General features: G+C 40.0%; 1 long non-coding RNA gene across 1 annotated transcript in view; it reads right to left on the bottom strand.

Annotated features, from left to right (window-relative positions):
* Positions 1 to 26,506, bottom strand: part of LOC126106848 (uncharacterized) — a 230,451-nt gene that overhangs the window by 169,108 nt on the left and 34,837 nt on the right. The gene's annotated exons all lie outside the window — the stretch shown is intronic.

The raw sequence follows: 26,506 nt of genomic DNA, 5'->3' as shown, positions 1-26,506 counted from the left end.
TTCGAATCCTGCCTCGGGCATGAATGTGTGTGATGTCCTTAGTTAGGTTTAAGTAGTTCGAAGTCTAGGGGACTGATGACCCCAGAAGTTGTCCCATAGTGCTCAGAGACATTTGAACCATTTGAAGTGTTGGACTGCTGCACAAATCTAAACAGAATTGGATGAAGTTCACGCTGACTTTGCACCAACACTGAAGGGCTTTTCCTTTTAGATTAATGAATTTAAACGTGGTGGGACAAGCACCGGAGACGAAGCGCGCTCCTGCCGTTCAATTAAGGTCACAAAAAAGGAAACCATTGAAAAAATCCATGATACGGTACTGCAAGATAGTCCAATGAAAATTCGCGAGACTGCCGAGGCAGTAGACTTCTCAACTGAGCGAGTGCGTAACGTCCTACACGGAGAATTAACTACGAAGAAGCTGTTTGTGAGGTAAGTGCTGCGATTCGTCACAGTCGACCGGCACAACATTTCAACACGTCTATGTTCAGTCGCAGTCTGCAGGACTTTTTGCGCCGATTTGTGACTATTGATGAAACTTGGATCCATCACTACACGCCAGAGTCAAAACGGCAGTCAAAACAATGAAGAAAGACTGGTGAAAGTGTAGTGAAGCAGACAAAAACCAGTTTCTCAGCTGATAAGGTCATGACCAGTGTTTATTGGGATTCCCAAGGAATAATCCTCATTGGTTACATGGAAAGAGGCAGAACCATAACTTACCCGTATTATGCTTCATTGTTGGATCGTCTGAAACTTCTGTTGTCAAGAAATAAAGCAACTATCATGCAAAAAAGTGCTCTTTCACCAAGATAATACACATTGCCACACTCAGCGGTAACAATAGTGAAAGTGCATAAAGTGAGCTTTAAATTGCTTTTAATCCTCCCTATTCACCAAACTTACCCTCAAGTTTTTCTTCCTATTCCCAAACTTGAAACTCTGGCTTGTGTGATATTGGATTTCAGACATTTTGCATATGAGAAAAGGACAGCCACCAAGCTGTAGTTTGCAGTGATACTAAGCATGACAACACGAGAGTAAAAAAAAAAAAAAAAAAAAAAAAAAAAAAAAAGACAAACGAAATCTGTTTATAACGTTCGCCTACACAAGACGCGCGGCCAGCCTTTAAAAGGTACTTTTAAATACTATGACTCGCTGGGCGCAGATATTTAAAATCATTGCCGCAGCGCTTGATAGCAAGAAGCTGCGAAACAGAAGAAAGAACAATTTATCATTTGTTAGGAAAATTCTAGAGTCTTTATAGTTAGTTGTACTTCTGGTCGCCGATATGTTAACATGTACTTCATTACCTTTGATGTTTGGTTGCCGACTTGTTAAGACGTGTTGTGTAGCACTGCTACAAGTTATATTTCATTTAGTGTGAAAACCCACGTTATCATCAAGAAAGAAAACGCTTTTGTAAACCTAGTGACGATAAAAAATACTTACTCGCACGCCAGGACATTTAATTTTTACAAAATATCACACATACAAAAGCAGCGATTGTTGGACTGCTCCATGTATGAGAAAAACATAAAAATGTAAGTTTTGTATTCATTGTAAATTTGGTAATGTTTATAGTTTAACGCCTTTCTTCTTTGAGAATATACTTTTCCTCCACTGTACAGAAAATCTATGCTTATTCTTTTCTTTAAATTAACCACAAATAATGTTTATGTTTAAATGAACTTTGTTACAGGTTCGCTCTTTATCGCGGTGTGTCGATTGTATTTGGGAGACCATTAACGTGTTCAGTTTATGATCTGACAACTTTTTTTACAAAATTTCACTGTTTTGCATCAATTTCGAATTTTTTTTTATTATTCAAATAGGTCCCTTAGGTAATTTCATTGAAGAGTCTGATTGCGTGAAAGCAATCCGGGTTAAGAGGTCATTTGAGAAACTATTTTCACGCAATCAATCCGTACGTCTCCTAAACACAATCGAGAACCGACGCATCATCGATCATTCATTAATTTTTCTCTTTTTCCAAGTCGTACCAAGAAACGGCCAAGGAGAACTGCCGTGAGTACGCAATCTAGTGTTAAAAGGTTGCATTCTTTATCTTGTCGGCAAACATTGCCATGAATTATCAACATCAATGTTATATTTGGTTAAATGTGAAAAGCCAAGACAACAAAAAACCTTTTCACGTTAGACTTGCTGGGAAGAAATTTTCATCAAATAAGGAAGTGATGGTTCCAGTAGACGAGTATTTTGTAGAATTTGACAACCTTTTTTCCGACGGGACGAAAAAGCTGTAGAAATTAATGGACCAAATTTTTCTCCCTCAAAGGAGACCAGAATCGACGTTCCTACTAGTATCATTTACGAAACACCTTTCGTTTTTACCGAATTATCAAACCGCGCTCGCATTGCCCGTCCAAATCTTAATATTGGTTTGTATCACAGAGTGCACTAATGTTAACGGCAACACTATTGGAGTCACACACTGCTGTAAAATACAGCCTGTGTGGAAGCAGGGGGAACAGTACCCAATATTCGTCTAATGCTACCCCTAGAACGGAAATTAGGGCGCGGCAGAAAAAAAAGAGGACAACCGCATTCAGAAGTGGTGAATAAGGAGTGAGGATGGATCACCACGACAGCTCTGAGGAGGTAGTGTCGAGGATGCTGCAGATATAGACCGTAGTGCGAGCGAGGCAAAAGGAGTTGCTAGTATTTCAGCCTGTTGGAATAGTCACATTTCCGGATTCTGACATAACGCGAGAGGGCGATAAAGCCATGTCAGGCGGCGGTGCTAGGCAAGGAAGGGGGGAGAGGGGAACTGGAGACAAACAGAGCAAGTAGATAGAGCAACGGCAGCGGGCGTGGGACGTGGGTGCGCTGACCTTGTTGATACCGCTGACTGCGACATCGCCGCCGCACTGGGTCACCAGGCCACACACAGACTGCTCACATCGATCTCCTGCGTCTCAAGCCTGGCTGGGAAGACGCGAGCACACGGCGATTACGCTACGCAGCCGACGCGTCACGAGCGGCGCGCTCACGTCGGGACGTTCTCGCCCTGAACCTTTCCACTTTGATACCGATACTTCTCTACTCCATACTTCTCAATCGATATTTCTTCTCAAACCGATATTTCTCCTCATTCCGACATTACTGTCTCATCGATATTTCTCCTCATTCCGACATTACTGTCTCATCGATATTTCTCCTCATTCCGACATTACTGTCTCATCGATATTTCTCCTCATTCCGACATTACTGTCTCATCGATATTTCTCCTCATTCCGACATTACTGTCTCATCGATATTTCTCCTCATTCCGACATTACTGTCTCATCGATATTTCTCCTCATTCCGACATTACTGTCTCATCGATATTTCTCCTCATTCCGACGCGCCCGCTAGAATCGACGCGCCCGCTAGAATCGACGCGCCCGCTAGAATCGACGCGCCCGCTAGAATCGACGTTCCTACTAGTATCATTTCTACTCATACGATTTCCGCGCATATCGATATTTCTACAAATACCGATATTTTACAGCAGGTAAATCGAATGATGAAACTTCCTGGCAGATTAAAACTGTGCGCTGGACCGAGACTAACTCTGCACACAGTTTAAATCTGCCAGGAAGTTTCATATCAGCGCACCTTCCGCTGCAGAGTGAAAACCTCAATCTGGATATCGAATGATCCTAGTCACGATTTATTACAAACAAACATGTTTAGATAGAGAGCCTCTATAAGTTCTAAAATACATTATTGAACTAGGTATGTGGATGATATACTGTGGACAGATAGTATCTGACTTTAAATAAATTTTTTCAACATTTGTATTCACACCACAGTAAAACCAAGTTTACAATGTAGTTGACACCAATAACCACCAGCATTTATTTAAGACATACAGGAAAGTAACCTGAACACAGTAATACCAGCCTGTTTCCAGCATCCTAAAACACAAACATGCAGCCTTCCACTTCATGGTACACCGCCTACTATCTGTGCTCCAAACCAAACCAGATTTTGAAAATGAATTGAAAATTAAAGAAATAGCATACAGTAATGGTTACAGTCCTGCACTGATTGACAATGAACTGAACAAACAGAGGATAACACACTCCTTTATCCACCGCAGACAGCACAAAATCACACTGATATCAAACGGGGTCCATGCTGTGTGTGGTAGGTCACAGGTTCCTGCCAGAAAATAAAATACCTAAGCTTTTTATGCTAGAAATACTGTTGCTCACCTGTTCAACAGTGAAGATTTGATTCCACCTTTAGAACACAGTGGAATTTTTAGAATTTCCTGCAATCTGTGTGGCAAATTGTATGTAGGTCGGTCAGGTGGGGCTTTAACTACTAGACTGACTGAGCATGAAAGGAGTTGGAGACAAAGAAAGAAAGAAAGAAAGAAAGAAAGAAAGAAAGAAAGATTCCACCTTTGCTGAACTTGCTCTGAATGAATGTCATCCATATCGTGTGAAATGTGTTCTCCATAACGGAAGTAAAGGGAGAAAACTGACAGTACTTAAATTTTGGCCATTAACAAACACCAGTCAAAGAATGCGGACCTGGTCGTTAATGACTAAACACTGTTCCATTACTCACTCTTACTAAAGTAGCAGCCAATTATTATTCCTCTCACCATTAGCTAATAAGCTGGTTATAACTATTCCATATCCACATCCCACAGACGTCTTTCTTCCCCTCCCTTTATTCGGTCTGTTCGTCACATTCACCAGTTTTCCATATGACATAGTAGCGCGTGCCATTACTCACTTGAACATTTGTTTTATACATTCACATTGTTTTCATATACTGTAATATAAGATTGACTTGTTCATTATCCCTTTAACTATTACATCATGATTGTGTTATGTATCGATACAATCATAAAATGATACAAATCTGTGTATAGCATTCTGTACACAGTTACGAATTCTCGCTGAAGTTGTATGGACTATCCGTTTACCGTTAAGTTATCTGTCGGCCGCGGTGGCCGTGCGGTTCTAGGCGCTCCAGTCCGGAGCCTCGCTGCTGCTACGGTCGCAGGTTCGAATCCTGCCTCGGGCATGGATGTGTGTGATGTCCTTAGGTTAGTTAGGTTTAAGTAGTTCTAAGTTCTAGGGGACTGATGACCTCAGAAGTTGAGTCCCATAGTGCTCAGAGCCATTTGAATCATTTTGAATCGTTAAGTTATCTGACGATGGCCTAAGAGGCCGAAAGCCGGTTCATGACAAATTAAGTAATATTATTGTATTCAAGTTATTAATATGTCTATGTTCCTCCAAGAACTGACTGAATATTCCATAAATATTTCATTTTTATTATTTACCACAAATTTTACCAGCTTGGTTAGTGTTGTTTTAACGTCCCGTCGACAACGAGGTCATTAGAGACGGAGCGCTAGCTCGGGTTAGGGAAGGATGGGGAAGGAAATCGGCCGTGCCCTTTGAAAGGAACCATCCCGGCATTTGCCTGAAACGATTTAGGGAAATCACGGAAAACCTAAATCAGGATGGCTGGAGACGGGATTGAACCGTCGTCCTCCCGAATGCGAGTCCAGTGTGCTAACCACTGCGCCACCTCGCTCGGTAATTTTACCAGCGTAACTCACTTTCAACAATTCACCGCTCGAGCGATAACGGGCCAGCACTCGAGAGGGTTACAACGTTAGTGTATGAAAACATTTGCGACGCTTCGCTAACTTTGGCAACGTTTCGTTCGCAGTTCTTTCGCTTGGAATCCACTTATTTTCACGATTCGACTTACTTTGGATTCTTGTTTAAAACAGTTAATTGCAACAATTACTGAATAAGCAGACATAATGGCGTCTACTAAAACTGACAAATTTACGAACTGGATAATAACGAAATGATAGTAGGGTTGTCATAACTTGTCCGACAAACCGGACATTTCTCTTAACCTGCCTAAAATGGACGTAATTTGGGAAGCAGAAACCGGGACACATTTCTCAAGCTTAAGAAAGTGAAAGGTGCAAGCAAATTGTTTTCGTTAGTCGGGAGCTTGCGAACCGCTCTCGGTACGAGGCAAGTGGCTCACAAAAGCAGTGTGTCTTCCCAGGCGCCTCGAACAGCAGCCGACCTTCGCTAAGTAAGTTATACGATGTTCGAGGGAGGAGGAAGTAGCGAAGTAGCTGCTGATGCACCTGTAGACGCATTTAAAATGGAAGAGCACGTGAGGAAAGTTGGCGGAGTCGCTGCATTACTGTCGGAACACAGTGCAGGACGTAGCTGAATAAAAACTTTAATGCAAAGGTACATATGTACATTTATTGTTTTGCCGGTTAACTGCACTCTGAAGTACTTCCTTCATACTGCTGCTGCTGTTGTGGTTTCGCAACTTTACTGCTATCCACAACCACGTATTCACTTTTTCGCAGAATGGAAGCTTACGGTTACGAAGATAGCAATGAATTTCGTCATGTAGAGTTGCTATTTTTGTCTGCAAGTTCAGATGAAGTTTCAAGACACGAGGAGCCAAAGAAAGCGAGTCGTATACATCGTATTCGAATTTTTTCGTGGCCTTACTACAGCAAAGGCGGTGGACGTTTCACTTCGAAATGGACAAAGTATTTGCAGAAGCACGGACTATGGAATCTAGCTCTAGCTCTCTCTCTCTCTCTCTCTCTCTCTCTCTCTCTCTCTCTCTCTTCTCTCCCTCACTTTTGATGTATGGTTCACAATAGCTAAATGAGCTTTAATATCTACTCTTTCCCCATGTGCAGTGGAAACATAACACTTAAATACACACTGTGCTACGTAATATCTTCTCCATGGTTTTAAGAAGAACCGTCTTCAGAATATTTTTCTTGGAACGAATACTTCCTCTTTGGTATTTTGAGTTTACTTGAAACAATCATTGCGGTCTATTTTATTGTTTTAAGCTGTACACAATCTGCTGGTTGTATTTGTATATTTTGTTGCAGATCTGAAGATAGTCATAAACCAAAACTGGTAGTCTGATGACAAATTTGTGACCATAGACGCGAAGTAAAGGAAATCCAGTCAAACACTTAACAACAACCGCGATACGAATCGGAGAGAGAGCACCATGTTGCTGCAAAACAAACTGAAGTGAAATATGGGGCAGTGGTGAAAACTCAGTAGTGTTACCGCGCAGTAATACCCTTTATGGAGTTCAGTCAGCTCCCATAATAAATACTTCCTTTATTTAGGTTTAGAGCTAAGGTGAAATATAGGTTCAAGCAAGAATATAGATACTATGAGGATATTTCTCTGAAATCCGAAACCTGAGACATATTTTACTTTCGGGACACATTGTTAACACGATTGTTGCAAAATTAATCATTTGAGCCGGGAAACTGCCGTCCAGGGCTGTATGTCTAAGGATCGCTAGTATTTGTTAATTTGATTTTGTTGTAGGGGAAGACTGATTAGTCTTAATCATAGAATGGAAAAACGCCCTCTTGTGGGTTCACATGTGGCAGAAATTGTTGTGGATTACGGTATCAGCGCAAATGGGCTTGCAATAGATACCAAATCTATGAACACCATTGTCATTCGGTATAGTCAGACCCAAAAAATTAATAGCTTGCTGTTTTTCTAAATAGAGCTGTGCTAACGTGTCAGAGTCACTGAGTGGTCCTCTAAATAACAACAAACGTGGCACGTAGGTAAACAATTTCGTAACACCAGGGTAAGAACACGATTCCGTACAGACAACTCGTGAAATCAACTGTGGCGAATGCAGTCACTTTTATATAGGACAAACTGGTAGAAGTTTCAACATTCTCTTTGGAGAACATAGTTCGACCACTGATAATTGTAAATTATCCTTTCCGAACCATACCCGGGTGAATAAACACAAGATAATTAACGCTGAAAAAACTAGAAATTCTCCGTCGAATCGGAAAAGACAGCTTGCTTAGAACAGTGAAATCTATAGCGCGCTTTTGAAATTCGCGCTCTCAACGTTTGTCAATTTTATAATTGTGTCTTGTATTTGACGACTGACTTTTCAGAATGCTTGAAAATGATGTGTCGAAATTGCAGTCGCAAAAATTAATGTTTTAACAGGCAAAAGCGGAATGATTCCATTTAAAAATTTCTTTTGTCATTTGTTACCCCATTTCAAGCTTAACATTAAAACGTTGTCGAAACTCTTGGTATTCCGTATCTTTTTCTAGTATTAATGTCGATAATAGGCAAAAATCGTCGAGATTCTCGATTCATCGGGGTAGAGGGACTGAACACACGTTATTCAGTTTGTGCAGAGCTCTCACAGCTCGGTCCTACTCACACCTCGCCTGTTTTTCCCAGTATATCCACTATGAATCACAAACTGGAACAACGATTTAATTGGGTACAAATATGCAACACACCATCTACCAAGATCCACTTAAACCCATTATCGGTAAGTGTGAATATTTATTCCATAATGCAGTGCATCTCAGACCGAAGATCACTATGCGGCAAAGTGTGACGTCTCATTTATATTATTTGTACTTACATTCAGTGTTTATTTACTGTGAAGCAATGTACAACAAGTGCAGCTATATAGTGTGTGTATAATCTGAAAATGTACTGTATGGAAACGGATTTGCTATGGATATTGCGACGCAGTGGACTATAAGTACCCGAAACGTAACAAACTTATCGTTTCATAAACTTTTCGCTAGCTGCAACTTGATTTCCGTTATATCCGCCAGCATTACGAACACAGCCTCTAGCCGCACATGGTCCACATAATAACGTTCCTCTAGCACCTCCCTCTGGGGATGAGCGTGCGGTGGCTCGAAAACTCAATGGCACAATAAATGTTACCAAAACTCCGGAAAGCTACTGTCTGCATGTTTATTTTATTTTATTTTATTTTTTTGTCATCAGTCTACTGACTGGTTTGATGCGGCCCGCCACGAATTTCTTTCCTGTGCTAACCTCTTCATCTCAGAGTAGCACTTGCAACCTACGTCCTCAATTATTTGCTTGACGTATTCCAATCTCTATCTTCCTCTACAGTTTTTGCCCTCTACAGCTCCCTCTAGTACCATGGAAGTCATTCCCTCATGTCTTAGCAGATGTCCTATCATCCTGTCCCTTCTCCTTATCAGTGTTTTCCACATATTCCTTTCCTCTCCGATTCTGCGTAAAACCTCCTCATTCCTTACCTTATCAGTCCACCTAATTTTCAACATTCGTCTATAGCACCACATCTCAAATGCTTCGATTCTCTTCCGGTTTTCCCACAGTCCATGTTTCACTACCATACAATGCTGTACTCCAGACGTACATCCTCAGAAATTTCTTACTCAAATTAAGGCCGGTTTTTTATACTAATAGACTTCTCTTGGCCAGAAATGCCTTTTTTGCCATAGCGAGTCTGCTTTTGATGTCCTCCTTGCTCCGTCCGTCATTGGTTATTTTACTGCCTAGGTAGCAGAATTTAACTTCATTGACTTCGTGACCATCAATCCTGATAAGTTTCTCGCTGTTCTCGTTTCTACTACTTCTCATTACCTTCGTCTTTCTCCGATTTACTGTCAAATCATACTGTGTGCTCATTAAACTGTTCATTTCGTTCAGCAGATCATTTAATTCTTCTTCACTTTCACTCAGGATAGCAATGTCATCAGCGAATCGTATCATTGATATCCTTTGACCTTGTATTTTAATTCCACTCCCGAACCTTTCTTTTATTTCCATCATTGCTTCCTCGATTACAGATTGAAGAGTAGGGGGCGAAAGGCTACAGCCTTGTCTAACACCCTTCTTAATACGAGCACTTCGTTCTTGATCGTCCACTCTTATTATTCCCTCTTGGTTGTTGTACATATTGTGTATGACCCGTCTCTCCTATAGCTTACCCCTTCTTTTTTCAGAATCTCGAACAGCTTGCACCATTTTATATTGTCGAACGCTTTTTCCAGGTCGACAAATCCTATGAAAGTGTCTTGATTTTTCTTTAGCCTTGCTTCCATTATTAGCCGTAACGTCAGAATTGCCCTCTCGTCCGTTTACTTTTCCTAAAGCCAAACTGATCGTCACCTAGCGCATTCTCAATTTTCTTTTCCATTCTTCTGTATATTATTCTTGTAAGCAGCTTCGATGCATGAGCTGTTAAGCTGATTGTGCGATAATTTTCGCACCTGTCAGCTCTTGCATGTTTATACAAAAATAAATCGTCGAAGTTACTGACAAGGGGACCATATCTTATTTCCGTAATTTTTTATATTTATGGTACGTAATGTCCGAAACTCGAATATTAATCCCCAAATTAGTTCGACGCAGCGCTCAAAAATTCTTCAGAAATTCGACTTAAGTTTTACGACTGTCTTTAATTTCCAAAGCAAGGTCGAATTTTATCGGCAGACCGTGTGTGTGTGTGTGTGTGTGTGTGTGTGTGTGTGTGTGTGTGTGTGTCTCAATCATGTAGGGGTTTTACGGTCGATTCCCAGCTGGTGCAAATATTTTTACACAGTTGCCTGTCCTACTAGCAATTCCGTGAAGTATAAAATACATAAACTACCTTTCGTCCCAACAGGCCCAACGGTACGGACCGAACGCCGTGTCATCCTCAGCCGATACACGTCACCGGAAACGTATATGGAAGGGGAAGTGGTCAACATCCGCTCTTCCGGCCGCCGTCAGTTCGGTCTGGAGCCGCTATTTCTCAGTCCTTAATTTTCCTCACTCCACGTGCCAACAGCACTCGCCACACCCGGACGGTCACCCATCCAAGAGCTAGCCGAGCCCGACAGCGCTTAACTTCGGTGAGCTGACTGGAACTAGTGTTACCCCTGCGGGAAGGCCGTTAGCATAAAATATGTAAAGATGGAATAAAATCGGTAGTGCTCGACACTGGTAATCTTCTGTTCAAGTCTCGTTTCGGTCTTTTTCGCTCAGTTCAGATACCTGCGCCATTTAAATACAAAATTTATCAAAAATATATGCTAACCAACCTATCAAATTGCTTTTCTATGTAAATACACTATTTGTAATTCCATACCGCACACAAAAATATAGTTTTCATTGCAAATATGCATTCTTATTACAAATCTCATACAAGATTGTTTAAATTTGAAAACCATTAGAAATTATTTTTCATCTTTATGTGTCTTAAGGTCCCTGACAGGGCTGGGAATCTAACATATGCCCCATACGTGGGAGGCGAGCATTGTACCACACGACTTAAGAAAAATTAAGCGTGTTAAAGACGGTCGAAAACCTTTAAAGTCTATTTTCTCCAGAATTTTTGAGAGCACTTTTGAACTTCGTGTACCATAAATGGAAAAACGTACGGAAATTTGAGAGTAGAGTCGCGCGCCGAGCGTTCCGTGGAAACCTGATTTTATATATAGTTCATCCTGCCCAAGAATCCAGAATTTCGACGGCTTTTGCCCGCTACCGTTATCGATACTGGCAAAATATTAAAATGCGTGGTAAGTGTCCGTACATTTTGACTGTAGTGATGTAGGAGCTTAAAATTTTTACGGCGCTAAGGGACCATCGACTTTAATATGTGACGTAGTACATTTCACCTTGATACATCCACACGTTCCAGAGAAGATGGAGTGTTAACAGAGGGACAGACAAATGACAAACTTTTTTCGTGTGCCAATCACAAATTAACAATTTCAGAATTGTCCCCTTACTTGTACTGTAAAACATTGGTGAGCTCGTGTTGGTGCTTTGTAGGTTCACGCCCTCTATTGAAGGCCAGACCGCATCGCTTAGTTAGCATGGTTGCAGTGGTTTCTCTTCTTGTGTTGACTGGCGCCACTCCGTTTCGCATGCGTTGCCTGTCCGCTAGCGGCAGGAGCGGCGGTTATCGATATGTTGTACTGTTGCCCTATCTTTGGGGCGACGTCGTCGTTTTTCTGGGTCGTGTGAGTGAGGAGTCGGTTGGGAGACCGGGGAGGCGCTAGGTCCGGCAAGTTGCGAGAACAAGCCGGGACTGCTGGCGGCGCAGATGGACTGCGGGATCTAAGGACTGTTGTCACAAGGGTGCACGACCTCGTCGTAAACCGGATCCAGCAAGCTTTTAGATGAGTGCATCTCAATCCAAGTAGAGAAACCTCCACGATTGTGATATCTCGCGATTTTCCAGTGACTTGGGTCGTGTTGCTGCTCGTAGTGTCGCCGAGGCGAAGAGCAAATTGGGGTGCTTGGAGAAGGCGTATCTGATTAGCTTTCCTCGACTCATTACTATTTATTGCGTTCAGCTTGTTATAATTTGCTACGTTCAACCAGCGGTATTTTTCCTGCTTGGTGGCCGCTAACGCCCCAGTTACCTGCCCTGGGGGTTGGTGTATGTAACGGCAGTGTACGTTTCCTCGCCTTGCCGTTGCTGTCCGATGAGGCGTGTAGTTTTGACAGCTTTCTTGATTGTAGGCTGCTTGGTGATTTTTCTACTCTGGTGGTAGTGATTACTTTCTCGTTCCGGGCGCTGTAAACACAGTATTCTGGGGATGTAGTGCAGATCGCTGGTTCCGGCTTTGGCGTATTGGTCCATCGTTGCATTTGGTTTGTCGGAAGTCAGGTAGCTTCGTTGGAGTGCCACTAGTCTGATTTACCATCTTGTGAAGTGAATGCAACTCTTGGCTGCCCATCTCATTGCTCGCGAAAGTGTCTGTTCTCAGAGATCGATTCCTGGAGCACCGTCTGTGACTAGTCCTTGTGCTTTATTAATGTATTATTTATTATAATACCTTGTAATATCTAAATTAAAGGTTATGTATGCCTAGTTAGTAGTTCTGGTCGCATTCTGGAATAAATCTAGCAGTGTAAGGGTTGTGTTACAAGGTTTACCATCATTTTATTTCACCGGTGGGTGATCAGTTGCTTCTTTTTCACATTAACGTTTGCTATTGTATTTGCTACTTTACGGGACGCTTATAAATTTTTTTTATATGATTGCCGCCCAAATTTTTTTATATGATTGCCGCCCAAATTTTTTTATATGATTGCCGCCCAAATTTTTTTATATGATTGCCGCCCAAATTTTTTTATATGATTGCCGCCCAAATTTTTTTATATGATTGCCGCCCAAATTTTTTTATATGATTGCCGCCCAAATTTTTTTATATGATTGCCGCCCAAATTTTTTTATATGATTGCCGCCCAAATTTTTTTATATGATTGCCGCCCAAATTTTTTTATATGATTGCCGCCCAAATTTTTTTATATGATTGCCGCCCAAATTTTTTTATACGATTGCCGCCCAAATTTTTTTATACGATTGCCGCCCAAATTTTTTTATACGATTGCCGCCCAAATTTTTTTATACGATTGCCGCCCAAATTTTTTTATACGATTGCCGCCCAAATTTTTTTATACGATTGCCGCCCAAATTTTTTTATACGATTGCCGCCCAAATTTTTTTATACGATTGCCGCCCAAATTTTTTTATACGATTGCCGCCCAAATTTTTTTATACGATTGCCGCCCAAATTTTTTTATACGATTGCCGCCCAAATTTTTTTATACGATTGCCGCCCAAATTTTTTTATACGATTGCCGCCCAAATTTTTTTATACGATTGCCGCCCAAATTTTTTTATACGATTGCCGCCCAAATTTTTTTATACGATTGCCGTCCAAATTTTTTTATACGATTGCCGTCCAAATTTTTTTATACGATTGCCGTCCAAATTTTTTTATACGATTGCCGTCCAAATTTTTTTATACGATTGCCGTCCAAATTTTTTTATATGATTGCCGTTCCTGGCGTGTAAGGCCTTCATCCGTAATTGTGGTTATTTGCCTTAAAATTCCAATTCGGTCAATACCAGTTAAAACCTTGTTTACTGCCATGCCTGGTATCTGATGCCTTCTGCTGTGTTGGTGGCTACTTACCTGTAATATTTTAATATTTGCAAGTTGTAAATTGCAGCGAGTTCTTAAAGATTTTAAATTTATTGCCATTCTTGGCGTATAAGGCCTTTAGCCGTGATCACAGTGGCTTGTTTTTAAAACTCTGTTGAATCTGTAGTTTATGGTGATTTACTAAATTGTAACGCACTGAAAACACTTATTTTACATAGTTGTTCATTCCTTCATCAATAACGTGTGTTTTTTATTTATTGTTGAGTCTAGAATTATTGGTTTAAAATAAATGTGTTTAACTGTAAATGGCAACCCATAGTAACTGACTACGGCCCCATCCACAATCGTAACCGAATCCTGCCTTCCCCTGACTACGAGGTTCCAATTGGTTCTAGTCAAATGTCAAGATTCTAGGTAAAAGGGAAGTACCCTATAGTTTTTGATGAGTGAGTTTGTGAGTATCAAAATACGACAAATATGGCACTATCGTTTGACTGCGTATACGTAGAACCTTCGATCTTGTAAGTAGGCTGTTTAGGTTTTCTTATTGGTAACGCCATGTAGCGCTCTGTATGGAAATCACTGGCTGTGCTGTGTGCAGTCTGTGGATGGTTTGCATTGTTGTTGGCTATTGTAGTGTTTTGCAGTTGGCTGTTAACAGCACGTAGCGTTGCGCAATTGGAGGTGAGCCGCCAGCAGTGGTGGATGTGGGGAAGTGAGATGGCGGATTTTTGAGAATGGATAGTCTGGAGGTGTGTCCATTAGAAACAGTGCATTTGTAAGAAAGGATGTCATGAGCTGCTATATATATTAAGGTAAATACATTGTTTGTTCTCTATCAAAATCTTTCATTTGCTAACTATGCCTATCAGTAGTTAGTGCCTTCCATAGTTTGAATCTTTTATTTAGCTGGCAGTAGTGGCGCTCGCTGTATTGCAGTAGTTCCAGTAACGAAGATTTTTGGTGAGGTAAGTGATTTGTGAAAGGTATAGGTGAATGTTAGTCAGGGCCATTCTTTTGTAGGGATTTTTGAAAGTCAGATTGCATTGAGGTAAAAATATTGTGTGTCAGTTTAAGCATAGTCTTGTATAATTTTTCTAAGGGGACGTTTGATATGTCGACCCTTAGCCGAGGATACCTCACTGGAATCTTCTGATTTTTACTTGTAGTTTGTGTAATTAGTGTAGCTTTTGTTTTGGCATGCATGTAGATTTGCACCAAGTATTTCGCAGCTGCGCTTGCAATTAACTAGATATTATTTTCAGTGCTATGTTAATGTGTTCTCTTATTTTTGCTCTTGAAATTGTGCTTTTCTGTGTTATCGTGTGAAATATTGTGACAATAATGGCGTGTGAAAAACTTAACACTAGGCTCCAAAGAAAGTGAGACATAATAGTGACGATGAGCGTAGCTTATCAGCACCACTGTGTAATGAATTAACAGACATTCAAAGTAGTAATTTGGTAATTGTGCATAGGGAAATGGAGCGGGCGGCAAATAATGGTGTAGACAGTGAAACAAGCAGTGAACAGGGAAGCATTATCGATCGATTGGTCGGCAACAGCTCGCCCCAGGAATCGGGAATGACAGAACACAGTATTGCAAATACTGTAGATTCAGGTTTTGGGTCCTCACCGTTTTCTCAAATACGTCAAGACACATTTTCTGCTTGTCAAAATGTGAATGTTGCCGGTGCAAATTCACTGCCGAAAAGCACTGAGGAACATGTTTCAGACACCAGTGCACTGTTATTACAGTTAATGCAACAAATGGGACAAAGGCTTCAAAAGTTAGACACAATGGAACAAAATCTTCAAAAGTTAGACACAGTGGAACAAAATCTTAAAAAGTGAGACACAGTGGAACAAAATCTTAAAAAGTGAGACACAGTGGAACAAAATCTTAAAAAGTGAGACACAATGGAACAAAATCTTCAAAAGTTAGACACCACGCTTGAACAAACTCGTGAAGATTTAACTACTGAGTTACATAACATCGAATCGAAATGTCAAAAAGTCTGTAATGACGTAAAAACAGAAATTTGTGAGCATTTCCAACCTATTTTTTCGCGTCATGAAAATGCATTACAGAATCACGAAGCAGCCATAAAAGAACTGCAAACCATTGTTCATGAAAATCACGACACCTTGCAAGCTAAAATTGATTGAGTTGCATCTACCGATTTGGTTATGCAAATTGCAAAAACTCAAGAAAACTTAAAGGACACAGTAGATACGATTTCAACACAAATGGACACTCTGAAAGTTGGTTCATAAAAACACACTGAGGAAATAAGTACACTATCGGAGAAAGTAGCCGAACTTTCGGATCAGTTCACTAACTTATCTGCAATGGTAGATGATCTGAATGACAAGACCTGTAGCCATCACTGACACAGAAGAGTATGAACAAATTAAGAAATTCAAACAAAATCAGAATCAAATTAATACGCAATACAAAAATTTCATATTTCAGAGGACACTCACACTCCAACACGGGAAGAGGAACTTAGAAATACGGAAAAGCCACAAAATAATAACACAGGGCATTTTGGAAATTATGAAAGACATTGGCAAGGTGCACCGAATTTTGAGATGGAACTGCCGACACGACGTAACAATGACCGATATGCTACTCGCCGACACTATGATTCTGACTATAAGCTGTTCATTACTACACGTAAATTCAAAACATTTAAGAATTCTGGCAACGACATTCATCCACAAGCGTGGCTCCATCAATTCTCTCATTGTTTTCCTCACAACTGGTCATTAGAGCACAGATTAGAATTTATGTGTGGCTATTTAGAGAATGAACCAGCTGTAAGAATGCGATCGGTCATTCACAATTGCCACAGTGAAGGAGAATTTTATCATGCCTTCCTCTCAGCCTATTGGTCTCAAGCTACACAAAACCGAGTAAAACATGGCATCATAATGATGAAACATTTCGAACAATCTGAATTTTCCAGTCTTGTGAAATATTTTGAAGACATGTTGCACAAGAATCAGTATCTGTCAAACCCATACAGCCCCTGAGAACTCATCCGCATTTGCTTAATCAAATTACCTGAACACTTACGACATATTATTTTGGCAGGAAGTTGCAAAGATGACATTGAAGCTTTTCAGGGACTCTTACAAGAATTGGAAATTGACACTGACAATCGCGGGACGCGAAAACAGGAACACAACAATTACAGGTCACATCTGTCACAATTCCGTGATGACAGAAATAATAAATGGACACGACAAGGCTATTCTTACAACGTAAATCGTGACCAAAATAGACACCACCCATATGACAACCACTGGCAGAGTAATAGTTACAGAGAAGGATCAAATTTCCGTAGTAATGAATATGACAGAGATTACCATAGAAACAGACAATATGGGAACAAAAACAATTATTATCACGGGAGACAGAATAACTTCAGACGCAACGGTCCACCGTGCAGTGATAATTCAGGGAGAAATTCTCCACCACTTAACCTACAAGAAAGAAACTACAGGAACTACCGACATGACAACAGACGATATAATCATAACGGCAGGCCTGAACGTCATCAGAACTGGCGAGATTCAAACAGGGCAGGGCCCTCTCGGCAAGGTGAATTTGTAGAAGTTAGGTCTCCTAATCCCAATAACGACGCTTGCCAACAAAGAGACAGACAATGACTCGCACCGCAGGTAGCCACTTGCGCCGGCTGGCTCAGAAAAATAACAGACGCTAATCTTGAGAAAAATTCCAGTATTCTATACCGACGTATCGCATGATAATTGCGTTGAAGTTGAAACTCTGAGTACTATGAAGAGTAAAGGATTGCACCACCTTTCACATGTAAAACCGTTTATTGAAAGATAACCTGTTTTTTAACTTAGTCTTTGCTATAAAACTTTTCACTTCACATTTCTAGTATGCTTTGTCAGACTTAGAATCTGTTAAAATGCAACAATGTTTGAAGTTAAATATCCAGTCAAGAACCAAGAGAACTTATTTCAACAGAAATTACGAATGCATTGTTATAGTGAACAGACGACACAGCGTTGTTATTTGTACATTCTTGCTTGTTAGTTGCATGATTACGTAACGACTATAAGGCTCACATACTTAGAACATTTACCAGTACTGCTAATGAGATTTTAATGCAACATTTTGGTTTACTTGAAAATACATTCTGGATTTAAAGTACTTTCTGTGAAATACCAGATGACACAGTGGTTAGTGTATGTGACAGCTATACGATTTTATCACGACGCTACTAATGAGTGACAATTTACAATGTTGCTTTTGCGGTGTATCTGTTTTATATCTGCACAGTTTTTCTGAATTCTTCTGTAAAGTAAAACATGTTTTAGTAGTAACTTTTGTGCTATAGCTACAAGGAGACAGCCTTTTCCGTAGAACAACAATACGTTACAGCACAGTACTTTCCTCATTACGGCAATAAGTGTAATAACTAAGATATCTATACGCAAAGCATTTCACTTTTGTGTATCATGAGGTAAGTACATTGACTTCTGCAGAACTTAGCTTTCGGAGGACGATACCTAAGACACTTCCACAGAGATTATCTTGCAACAATACGCACAGTTTAGCGCTACAGTACACGTATTTGAGTGATTAATTTTGTACTTAAAACATTTATTTTTAAAGATATTTGAAGTACAATGATACAAAGGTTTTCCGTAATACATTTCATTCCATTGCTGTAATCTGTAACACCTGAGGGTATAATTACATTAATTCTCAGAGGGGTACACGCCTACATTGTGTACCATGTATTTGGCAATCACAAGGAGCCCTAGCTAATATGGTATTTGCTTATACAATTTTACACATCGGTACCATATTTCTCTAATACATAAATTACACAGCTATCTGATCATTTAACAGAGAGACAAACATTTTTTTACTACATCAGTGACAGATGTTTATGTAATTACACCGTTGTAGAACTTCACACTTACGAAATTGTATTTTGTCTGTACTTTGTGAACTGTTCATATTTTTTCAGACCCATTGTGATATTATGAGAGCTTTGAATGGTATACAGGGTGATTCAAAAAGAATACCACAACTTTAGGAATTTAAAACTCTGCAACGACAAAAGGCAGAGCTAAGCACTATCTGTCAGCGAATTAAGGGAGCTATAAAGTTTCTTTTAGTTGTACATTTGTTCGCTTGAGGCGCTGAAGACTAGGCGTCAGCGTCAGTTGATGCTAAGATGGCGACCGCTCAACAGAAAGCTTTTTGTGTTATTGAGTACGGCAGAAGTGAATCGACAACAGTTGTTCAGCATGCATTTCGAACGAAGTATGGTGTTAAACCTCCTGATAGGTGGTGTATTAAACGTTGGTATAAACAGTTTACAGAGAATGGGTGTTTGTGCAAAGGGAAAAGTTCTGGATGGCCGAGAACGAGTGATGAAAATGTAGCACGCATCCAGCAAGCATTTGTTCGCAGCCCAGGAAACTCGACTCGCAGAGCTAGCAGAGAGCTGCAAATTCCACAATCAACTGTATGGAGAGTCCTACGAAAAAGGTTAGTTATGAAACCTGAACGTCAACTACCCGAGGCGATGGATCGGCCGCCAGGCAGCCCGTGACAGAGCACTTCATCACTGGCCTCCAAGAAGCCCTGATCTTCCCCTCTGCGATTTTTTTCTTATGGGGGTATGTTAAGGATATAGTGTTTCGACCACCCCTCCCAGCCACCATTGATGATTTGAAACAAGAAATAACAGCAGCTATCCAAACTGTTACACCACAGAGAGTGCGGAACGAGTTGGGGTATCGGGTTGATATTGCTCGAGTGTCTGGAGGGTGCCATATTGAACATCTCTGAACTTGTTTTTGAGTGAAAAAAAACCTTTTTAAATACTCTTTGTAATGATGTATAACAGAAGGTTATATTATGTTTCTTTCATTAAATACACATTTTTAAAGTTGTGGTATTCTTTTTGAATCACCCTGTATTTGGTATGGGATCACGATTTTTAAAGTACGTTTGAGGCAGATGACACTTTTGACATGAGCAGAGAATTTTTTTTAGGTTTTGAAATTATTGGAGGAAGCTACGACGATTTTGAGAGTTGACTGAGGTGTTATGATATTATTACGATGACTATCTGTATTATGCTGTTGCGGTATGTTTATGATCAATAAGCTGATGCTATAAGAGTTATTTGATTATGCTACGTATCTGTTATGATGAAGTATTGAAGAAGTGTCGACGAATAAGGCAAGGAATAATGAGTAGTGGTTAGGGACTCTGGTTTGTAAAAAAGGTTGTTGGAAACCAAGAATCGTACTTTAAGAGTTATGAAATGTATGCAAATGCGTGAATGTATTACAATGCCGACGAAAATTTTTTGGACACTGTTATATCAATAGCATTTTGTTTCTACAGATGTGTAACGCAAATTCTTGACCCATGAAATATTTTTATATGTGACTGTCACTGTAGCGGGAACTGCTGTCGTAAATACTTCGGTAAGAAAGTTAAGTGACCACCTTCATGTAATGCGTCGTGGGCACCCAGCTGTGCGGCAGATGCCCGGAAAGAATGCCATTAGTGTGTGCCTTTCAAAGGCACAGGTGGAGAAAAAGAAAAGGAGGCCATTATCCTCGCTATTGACATTCCTTTGTAGAAAGCATCGTAAATACGACACCCTCAAACTTGAAAACATGATTACACTGTAGAGTTTTTAATTTATGATATTTAATGAAATGAAATGATGAGAAACAGTTCATGTCTATTGCCTTGCTAGTTGAAAGATTGTTTACTGCATTATGAAATGCCATATGGCTAGTGAATGACGTTTCACACCTTGCCTTGCCTATTTTGTTTAATATCTAGTTCCTAGCTGCACTGCAGCATTGGTTAAAATAAAATTTTATAGATGTACTAATATAAATATTTTATGCCTACAGATCCAATAAATAACCATTTTAAAATCTACTTCAAAAAAACGAGGGCATACAAAAAGACATTTGCCTTTACAGGAATTGCATACATAATTTTTCTCAATGACTGGGTAACTTATTTAGTAGTGTAAGTTAAGGTGATGCATCACCCTAGTGTTAAGATGCGACATAGGTATTAAACATGGTCATTTTTACTGTAATAATTTTTCTGCTTGAGCTTTGTCATGTTTAGATATAAGTTATTGCATTTGCTGCTGCTGTTTGCCAGGCATAGTGCTACTAAATTTACATTACTCTGTTAACCCAGTTTTACTACTGATTTATTTTTCTTGTTTGCTGCTCATTGCCTTATATTAGTTGTAATATTGCTGCTCGCTTTGCCAATTTCCATTTTTTTTTGTCATTGCTGTTTGTTTTAATTTGTTATGTGCTGCTGCATTGCCTCGTCCTTTGGTATATATATCTGAGCTCAGTAGATTTAAGTTAGCTTAAGAGGGGGTAGACTATATAAGAAACTAACTATGATGAATGGGAAGAAATGCATTGAGAAGCTATAAGAAAATGGTTTGGCCAAAAAAGTAGTGTACAGTGGAGAAAAACTATTTTTGAAAGAGGATGTGAACAGAATACAGAAAGCAGGCTTAGATAGGACTTTTTGGGAATAATAATGAACGAAGGGAGATCTCCATGCAAAATAGTGCAGTAAAAAAACCCTGTCCTTTCCTTTTGTGTTATCCCACTATGTGCTTGTGTACTCTTGTGTATTTGTGTTTTTCCTGTCTTTATGTATTTAGCTAATAAGATTTATGTTGTAGAATTTTTCTAGTACTAAGCTACATTCACTATGATGAGGAATACTGTTATCCTCAAATATAATTTGCATTAATAATATGTTATTTACTTTGTAAAGATGTTTAGACATTATTAATTCTGTTCTGTTTCAATTCTCATGTGTGAAATTAATGTTTCGAAAACTATTCTCATTATTTTATTTATTTACTTATGTCATAATTCTTGTAACACTGATGTATATGTTTATTTCTATTCTTTTGTAAAGTCCATGTTACTACAAATGTCATCTGTACTGTTATGTTTTTAATGTTGTATTTTGTACCATTATTATTGTATTCTTATGTTATAAAATTGTAATTGACACCAGTTCATCAAATTAAGTAACTTTTAAGTTACATTTCACTGCACACGTTTCTGTTGGTCATAGTATATGGACAACATGTGAGAAGTAGGGACTGATAGTGTTTGCACGTGTGTTAATAATTCACCAAGGGACTGGTTAACAGCATTGCTGGTTCTAAGGACAATTAGAAAAAAAAACTGTGAGTGCACAAGTGGTGGTTTATGGACTTGCTATATTATCCGCAAGACTCTTCAATGGTGATTGTGCACCTGCACTGTCAAACAGATGGCTGCTGGCCATCTCTACAAGGACTACAGTGGGTCTGCATCTTTGATGATCCACCAATACCATTATCTCTACATGGACTACAGTGGAACTGCATCTTTGATGGCCCACCAATACCATTATTTCTACAAGGACTGAAGTGGGTCTGCACCTCTGGTGGCCCACCAATACCGTAATCTCTACCAGGACTACAGTGGGTCTGCTCTGTGATGACCTACCTACCAATATTCTTCAAAACTTCGACTGAGTCTGCTGTGGGTTTGCTCTGTTGTGGCACATTACCTGTCTGCATGGCAAGAGTCAGCACTGTCTTTCCGCTGGAAGGACAACACCACTACTTCAAGACTGCATGGAAATCCACTACTTCCGTGTGCATTCCTTTTACTACTCAGACTTTGAGAAAAAAAAAACACTAATTTTACTGTGATGAATGATCAGGACTGTCTTTATGAGACTGTGAGAAAATTTTAGCTTTTGACCAATACTGTATTAATAAGTGTGTGCATTTGATATCTTTCTTACTGTAATTATGAAAAAAATTTTCAAATCTGTATTGGCCAGTGCCCAAAACAATTTGTAAAATTTTTTGTGGGGAGCATGGGGGCTATGTAAGTAAGCTGTTTAGGTTTTCTTATTGGTAACGCCATGTAGCGCTCTGTATGGAAATCACTGGCTGTGCTGTGTGCAGTCTGTGGCTGGTTTGCATTGTTGTTGGCTACTGTAGTGTTAACAGCACGTAGCGTTGCGCAAATGGAGGTGAGCCGCCAGCAGTGGTGGATGTGGGGAAGTGAGATGGCGGATTTTTGAGAATGGATAATCTGGAGGTGTGTCCATTAGAAACAGTACATTTGTAAAAAAGGATGTCATGAGCTGCTATATATATTATGCTATATATATTAAGGTAAATACATTGTGTGTTCTCTATCAAAATCTTTCATTTGCTAACTATGCCTATCAGTAGTTAGTGCCTTCCATAGTTTGAATCTTTTATTTAGCTGGCAGTAGTGGCGCTCGCTGTATTGCAGTAGTTCCAGTAACGAAGATTTTTGGTGAGGTAAGTGATTTGTGAAAGGTATAGGTTAATGTTAGTCAGGGCCATTCTTTTGTAGGGATTTTTGAAAGTCAGATTGCATTGCGGTAAAAATATTGTGTGTCAGTTTAAGCATAGTCTTGTATAATTGTTCAAAAGGGACGTTTCAATCTTAGTATGTGACAAATTTCAGCTTGATACACCTATCCATTCCTGAGAAAAAGAATTAACAGTCGGACAGAAAGACAGAGGCAACAAAGTGGTCCTGTAAGGGTTCCGTTTTTATCAGTTGCGATACAGAACCGTATAAATATAAAAATCCATTTGCCATGGTGTAACGGTACTTTGACTACCGCGCCTCCACCAGAGCAAAGATGTGATTTACGGTCGCGCATGGAGAAGAGCGCTGCGCCAGGGATAGATTTTCGTAAGTAATTTTGATCTTTCTTTTTACTTTTGCGTACGTACTTGTTTTAACAACTAGTTCATTACTCTCTTGTTATCTTGTCTTCATACGTTTAAGACGTGTATTTTTCGGCGCTGATGTTAAAGAATGATTTTAAGTGGAAATTAAAACTAAATTACGAAACGAACACACGGCGGTTTCAAGTTATTTCAGTAGTCATTTGCAATGGTTATCGCCAAATTTATAAATTAATCCAGACAGTGATAACTTCAAGAAATTTTCATCAGACGGAGAACAAGAGGACCAGCGAACAATGAAAAAAAGCCATCCTACAAGAAAATTAAGAAGTATTCCAGACGCAGCCACGAAGACTATATTATAATAGATACTACGTTTCTGACAGAATTATAAGGTAAATTTCAACTTATTTCTGATGCTATTTCCTTACAGTCGCTTTTTGTAGCGTTGCCGACCCGGTCTGCCATTCACGGTCAAATTACAGCCCTATCTCTATCAGTAACACGAAGTCCGCCTTATCCGTAACTTATTCCATCAAAATTCAAAACCCAATCAGATTTTCTATTTTGCATTTTCACGGTAGAACCCCGAGGAAAGTAAACGTTACAATGGGGTTCCTTTGTAAGAAAGATATATGCGAGCATAAAACGTGTTCCGTAATTCTACAACAGTCTACAATTAGACCAGGCGGTATAAACTATCATTTTTCTCCCATCACATAGGTGGAGGAAGGGGAGGGGTGGGGAGGGGAGGGGAGGAGAGGAGAGGGGAGGGGAGGGGAGGGAAAAGGGTACAAGAGAAAGTACCCTCAGCTAAGCGCTCTGCGGTGACAAAGAGTAGCGATGCAGGTGTTTATCCGTTAAACAATCTCGCCGGCTGAGCGGTGGGCAGATATCGCCAACGGAGCGCGACAGAGCAAATGAAGTCGCCGCCCGCCAAACGTCGCGCGGGGCCCGGACCTGGACGCCTAATCTAGCGGAAAACTGGCCCCCGTTAATCTCCCCGCGACGCGAAGTTATCGCCTCGCGAGCTGTGTAGCTGCAGGCAATCATCCAGCCCGTAGCTACACCAGCTTTTTTTCAACTCTGACGTCTTTACTTTCTGTTGCACGATAATTCTGTCACTAGCGCCCGAATCTTTATTTATAAAATGCAGAGTCTGAATTCTGCAACCTCCAGCTGCGTTCATGTTCAGCCAGCCCAGTTGATATGTCTTCTTCTGTATTCTGCAGTTACATTGATAATTGTCTCTTCTTTTAATTTGTTTGTGTATCACTCTCCATGATTCATACCTCCTGATGTAGCCTTGTCTACTAATTTTATTAGTTTTGTTTATTAATAGAAACTTATGTAGGCTTGCTATTCCTATTTTGTGCTAAAGGTTTTCCTGTCTACTCCACTGTTATTTATGTACTGTTCAGTTTTTACTTTTTCACTGCAAATATGTTACTTACTGCATGTTTCTACTTCAGTCTAGATGTGTTGCTTCTCTTCCAATGTTGTCTGCAAACATTTAACTTCTTTGGTGATAATACTCACAAGGGAACCTCCCCATCGCACCCCCCTCAGATTTAGTTATAAGTTGGCATAGTGGATAGGCCTTGAAAAACTGAACACAGATCAATCGAGAAAACAGGAAGAAGTTGTGTGGAGCTATGAAAAAAGTAAGCAAAATATACAAACTGAGTACTCCAAGCAACTTATAACTAAATCTGAGGGGGGTGCGATGGGGAGGTTCCCTTGTCAGTAAATGTCTGAAGATGGCCTTCTAAGCCGCATACCGGTTAACAATAAAAGTAATGTTGTAGAACAAAAGCAAACTAGTGCTTTTCATTTATTATAATGTTGTTCTTCCAAGAAGCGACGGAAGATTCTGTTAACAAACTTTTTCTACTGACCTGGTAAGTGTTCCTCAAGCCTTCAAAGCGCAAATGTGGGATTTTAATAAGTGGTCAAACCAGAGTGGAACAGAACATTAAGTACGTCTGATTAGAGCCGCTTTTATTTCCCAGCAATAATTTCGTACGCAGTAACAGTGCTTCATAAACACGCTGCTGTTGTTGAATCCACGATTGTAATAGTCTTCATAAATGTTCTCTAGTATGTTGTCATCAATATCTTTGAATATACTGGCCATCAACAGGGCGGAGATGGTTCGTACTCACTTCCGCTTTACGATTCCTGTGGCTCAGGTACGGGCTCTTTCAGTCCTTCAGAATCGGTACACGCATCCGAATTATGTGCAGGCAAGTCTACGTCATTCCTTGTACTCTTAATTTATACAGCACAATAAAATATGCGCTACATGTAATCGACTCAGATTCCGTTTCCACTTTCTGCACGTTGCAATTTTGCCTCTAACATTTTGTTAACATTCATACGATCAACTGGCCACGTGATACCGATGTACACTCTTTCCACTCTGAACCACGACCGGACAGTCCAGAAACCGGCGCCCATCTGCAGTTGTTCTATTCACATAAGTAGAGTAAGTACTTGCTACAGCAGGAACCACCGTCGAATGGCCCAAGCAGACGACAGCTGCGTTTGCATGCCAATGGCTCACGCTATTATTTTTGGCATGAGCAATTTATATTCTAAGTACAGCTACTGAAATTTTTAAAAATATCGGGAATCCAATGAACCGATATTTAAAAAAGTATTACCGGCCATCAATATATCTAAAGACGTATAGTTGTACTGATGTATCGACAGAAGAAATATCTACGTACTGGCCTATAAAAATATCGACTGCATATTATAAATATACTCCCGGTTTTAGAGCATTGATTTATTATTAGAGTTTCTGTACATCAACAATCTAGCAGCCTGCAAGAATTGAAACGAAAACAATGCACGTTCGCGCTTGGCGATAATCACTTTGCTAACAATGGTAACTATGCAAGTCGCAAAATAAAAGG

The sequence above is a fragment of the Schistocerca cancellata genome, chromosome 10 (genome assembly GCF_023864275.1).
Source record: "Schistocerca cancellata isolate TAMUIC-IGC-003103 chromosome 10, iqSchCanc2.1, whole genome shotgun sequence".
Classification (NCBI taxonomy): Eukaryota; Metazoa; Arthropoda; class Insecta; order Orthoptera; family Acrididae; genus Schistocerca; species Schistocerca cancellata.
This window is presented reverse-complemented; position numbering and strand designations above follow the sequence as displayed.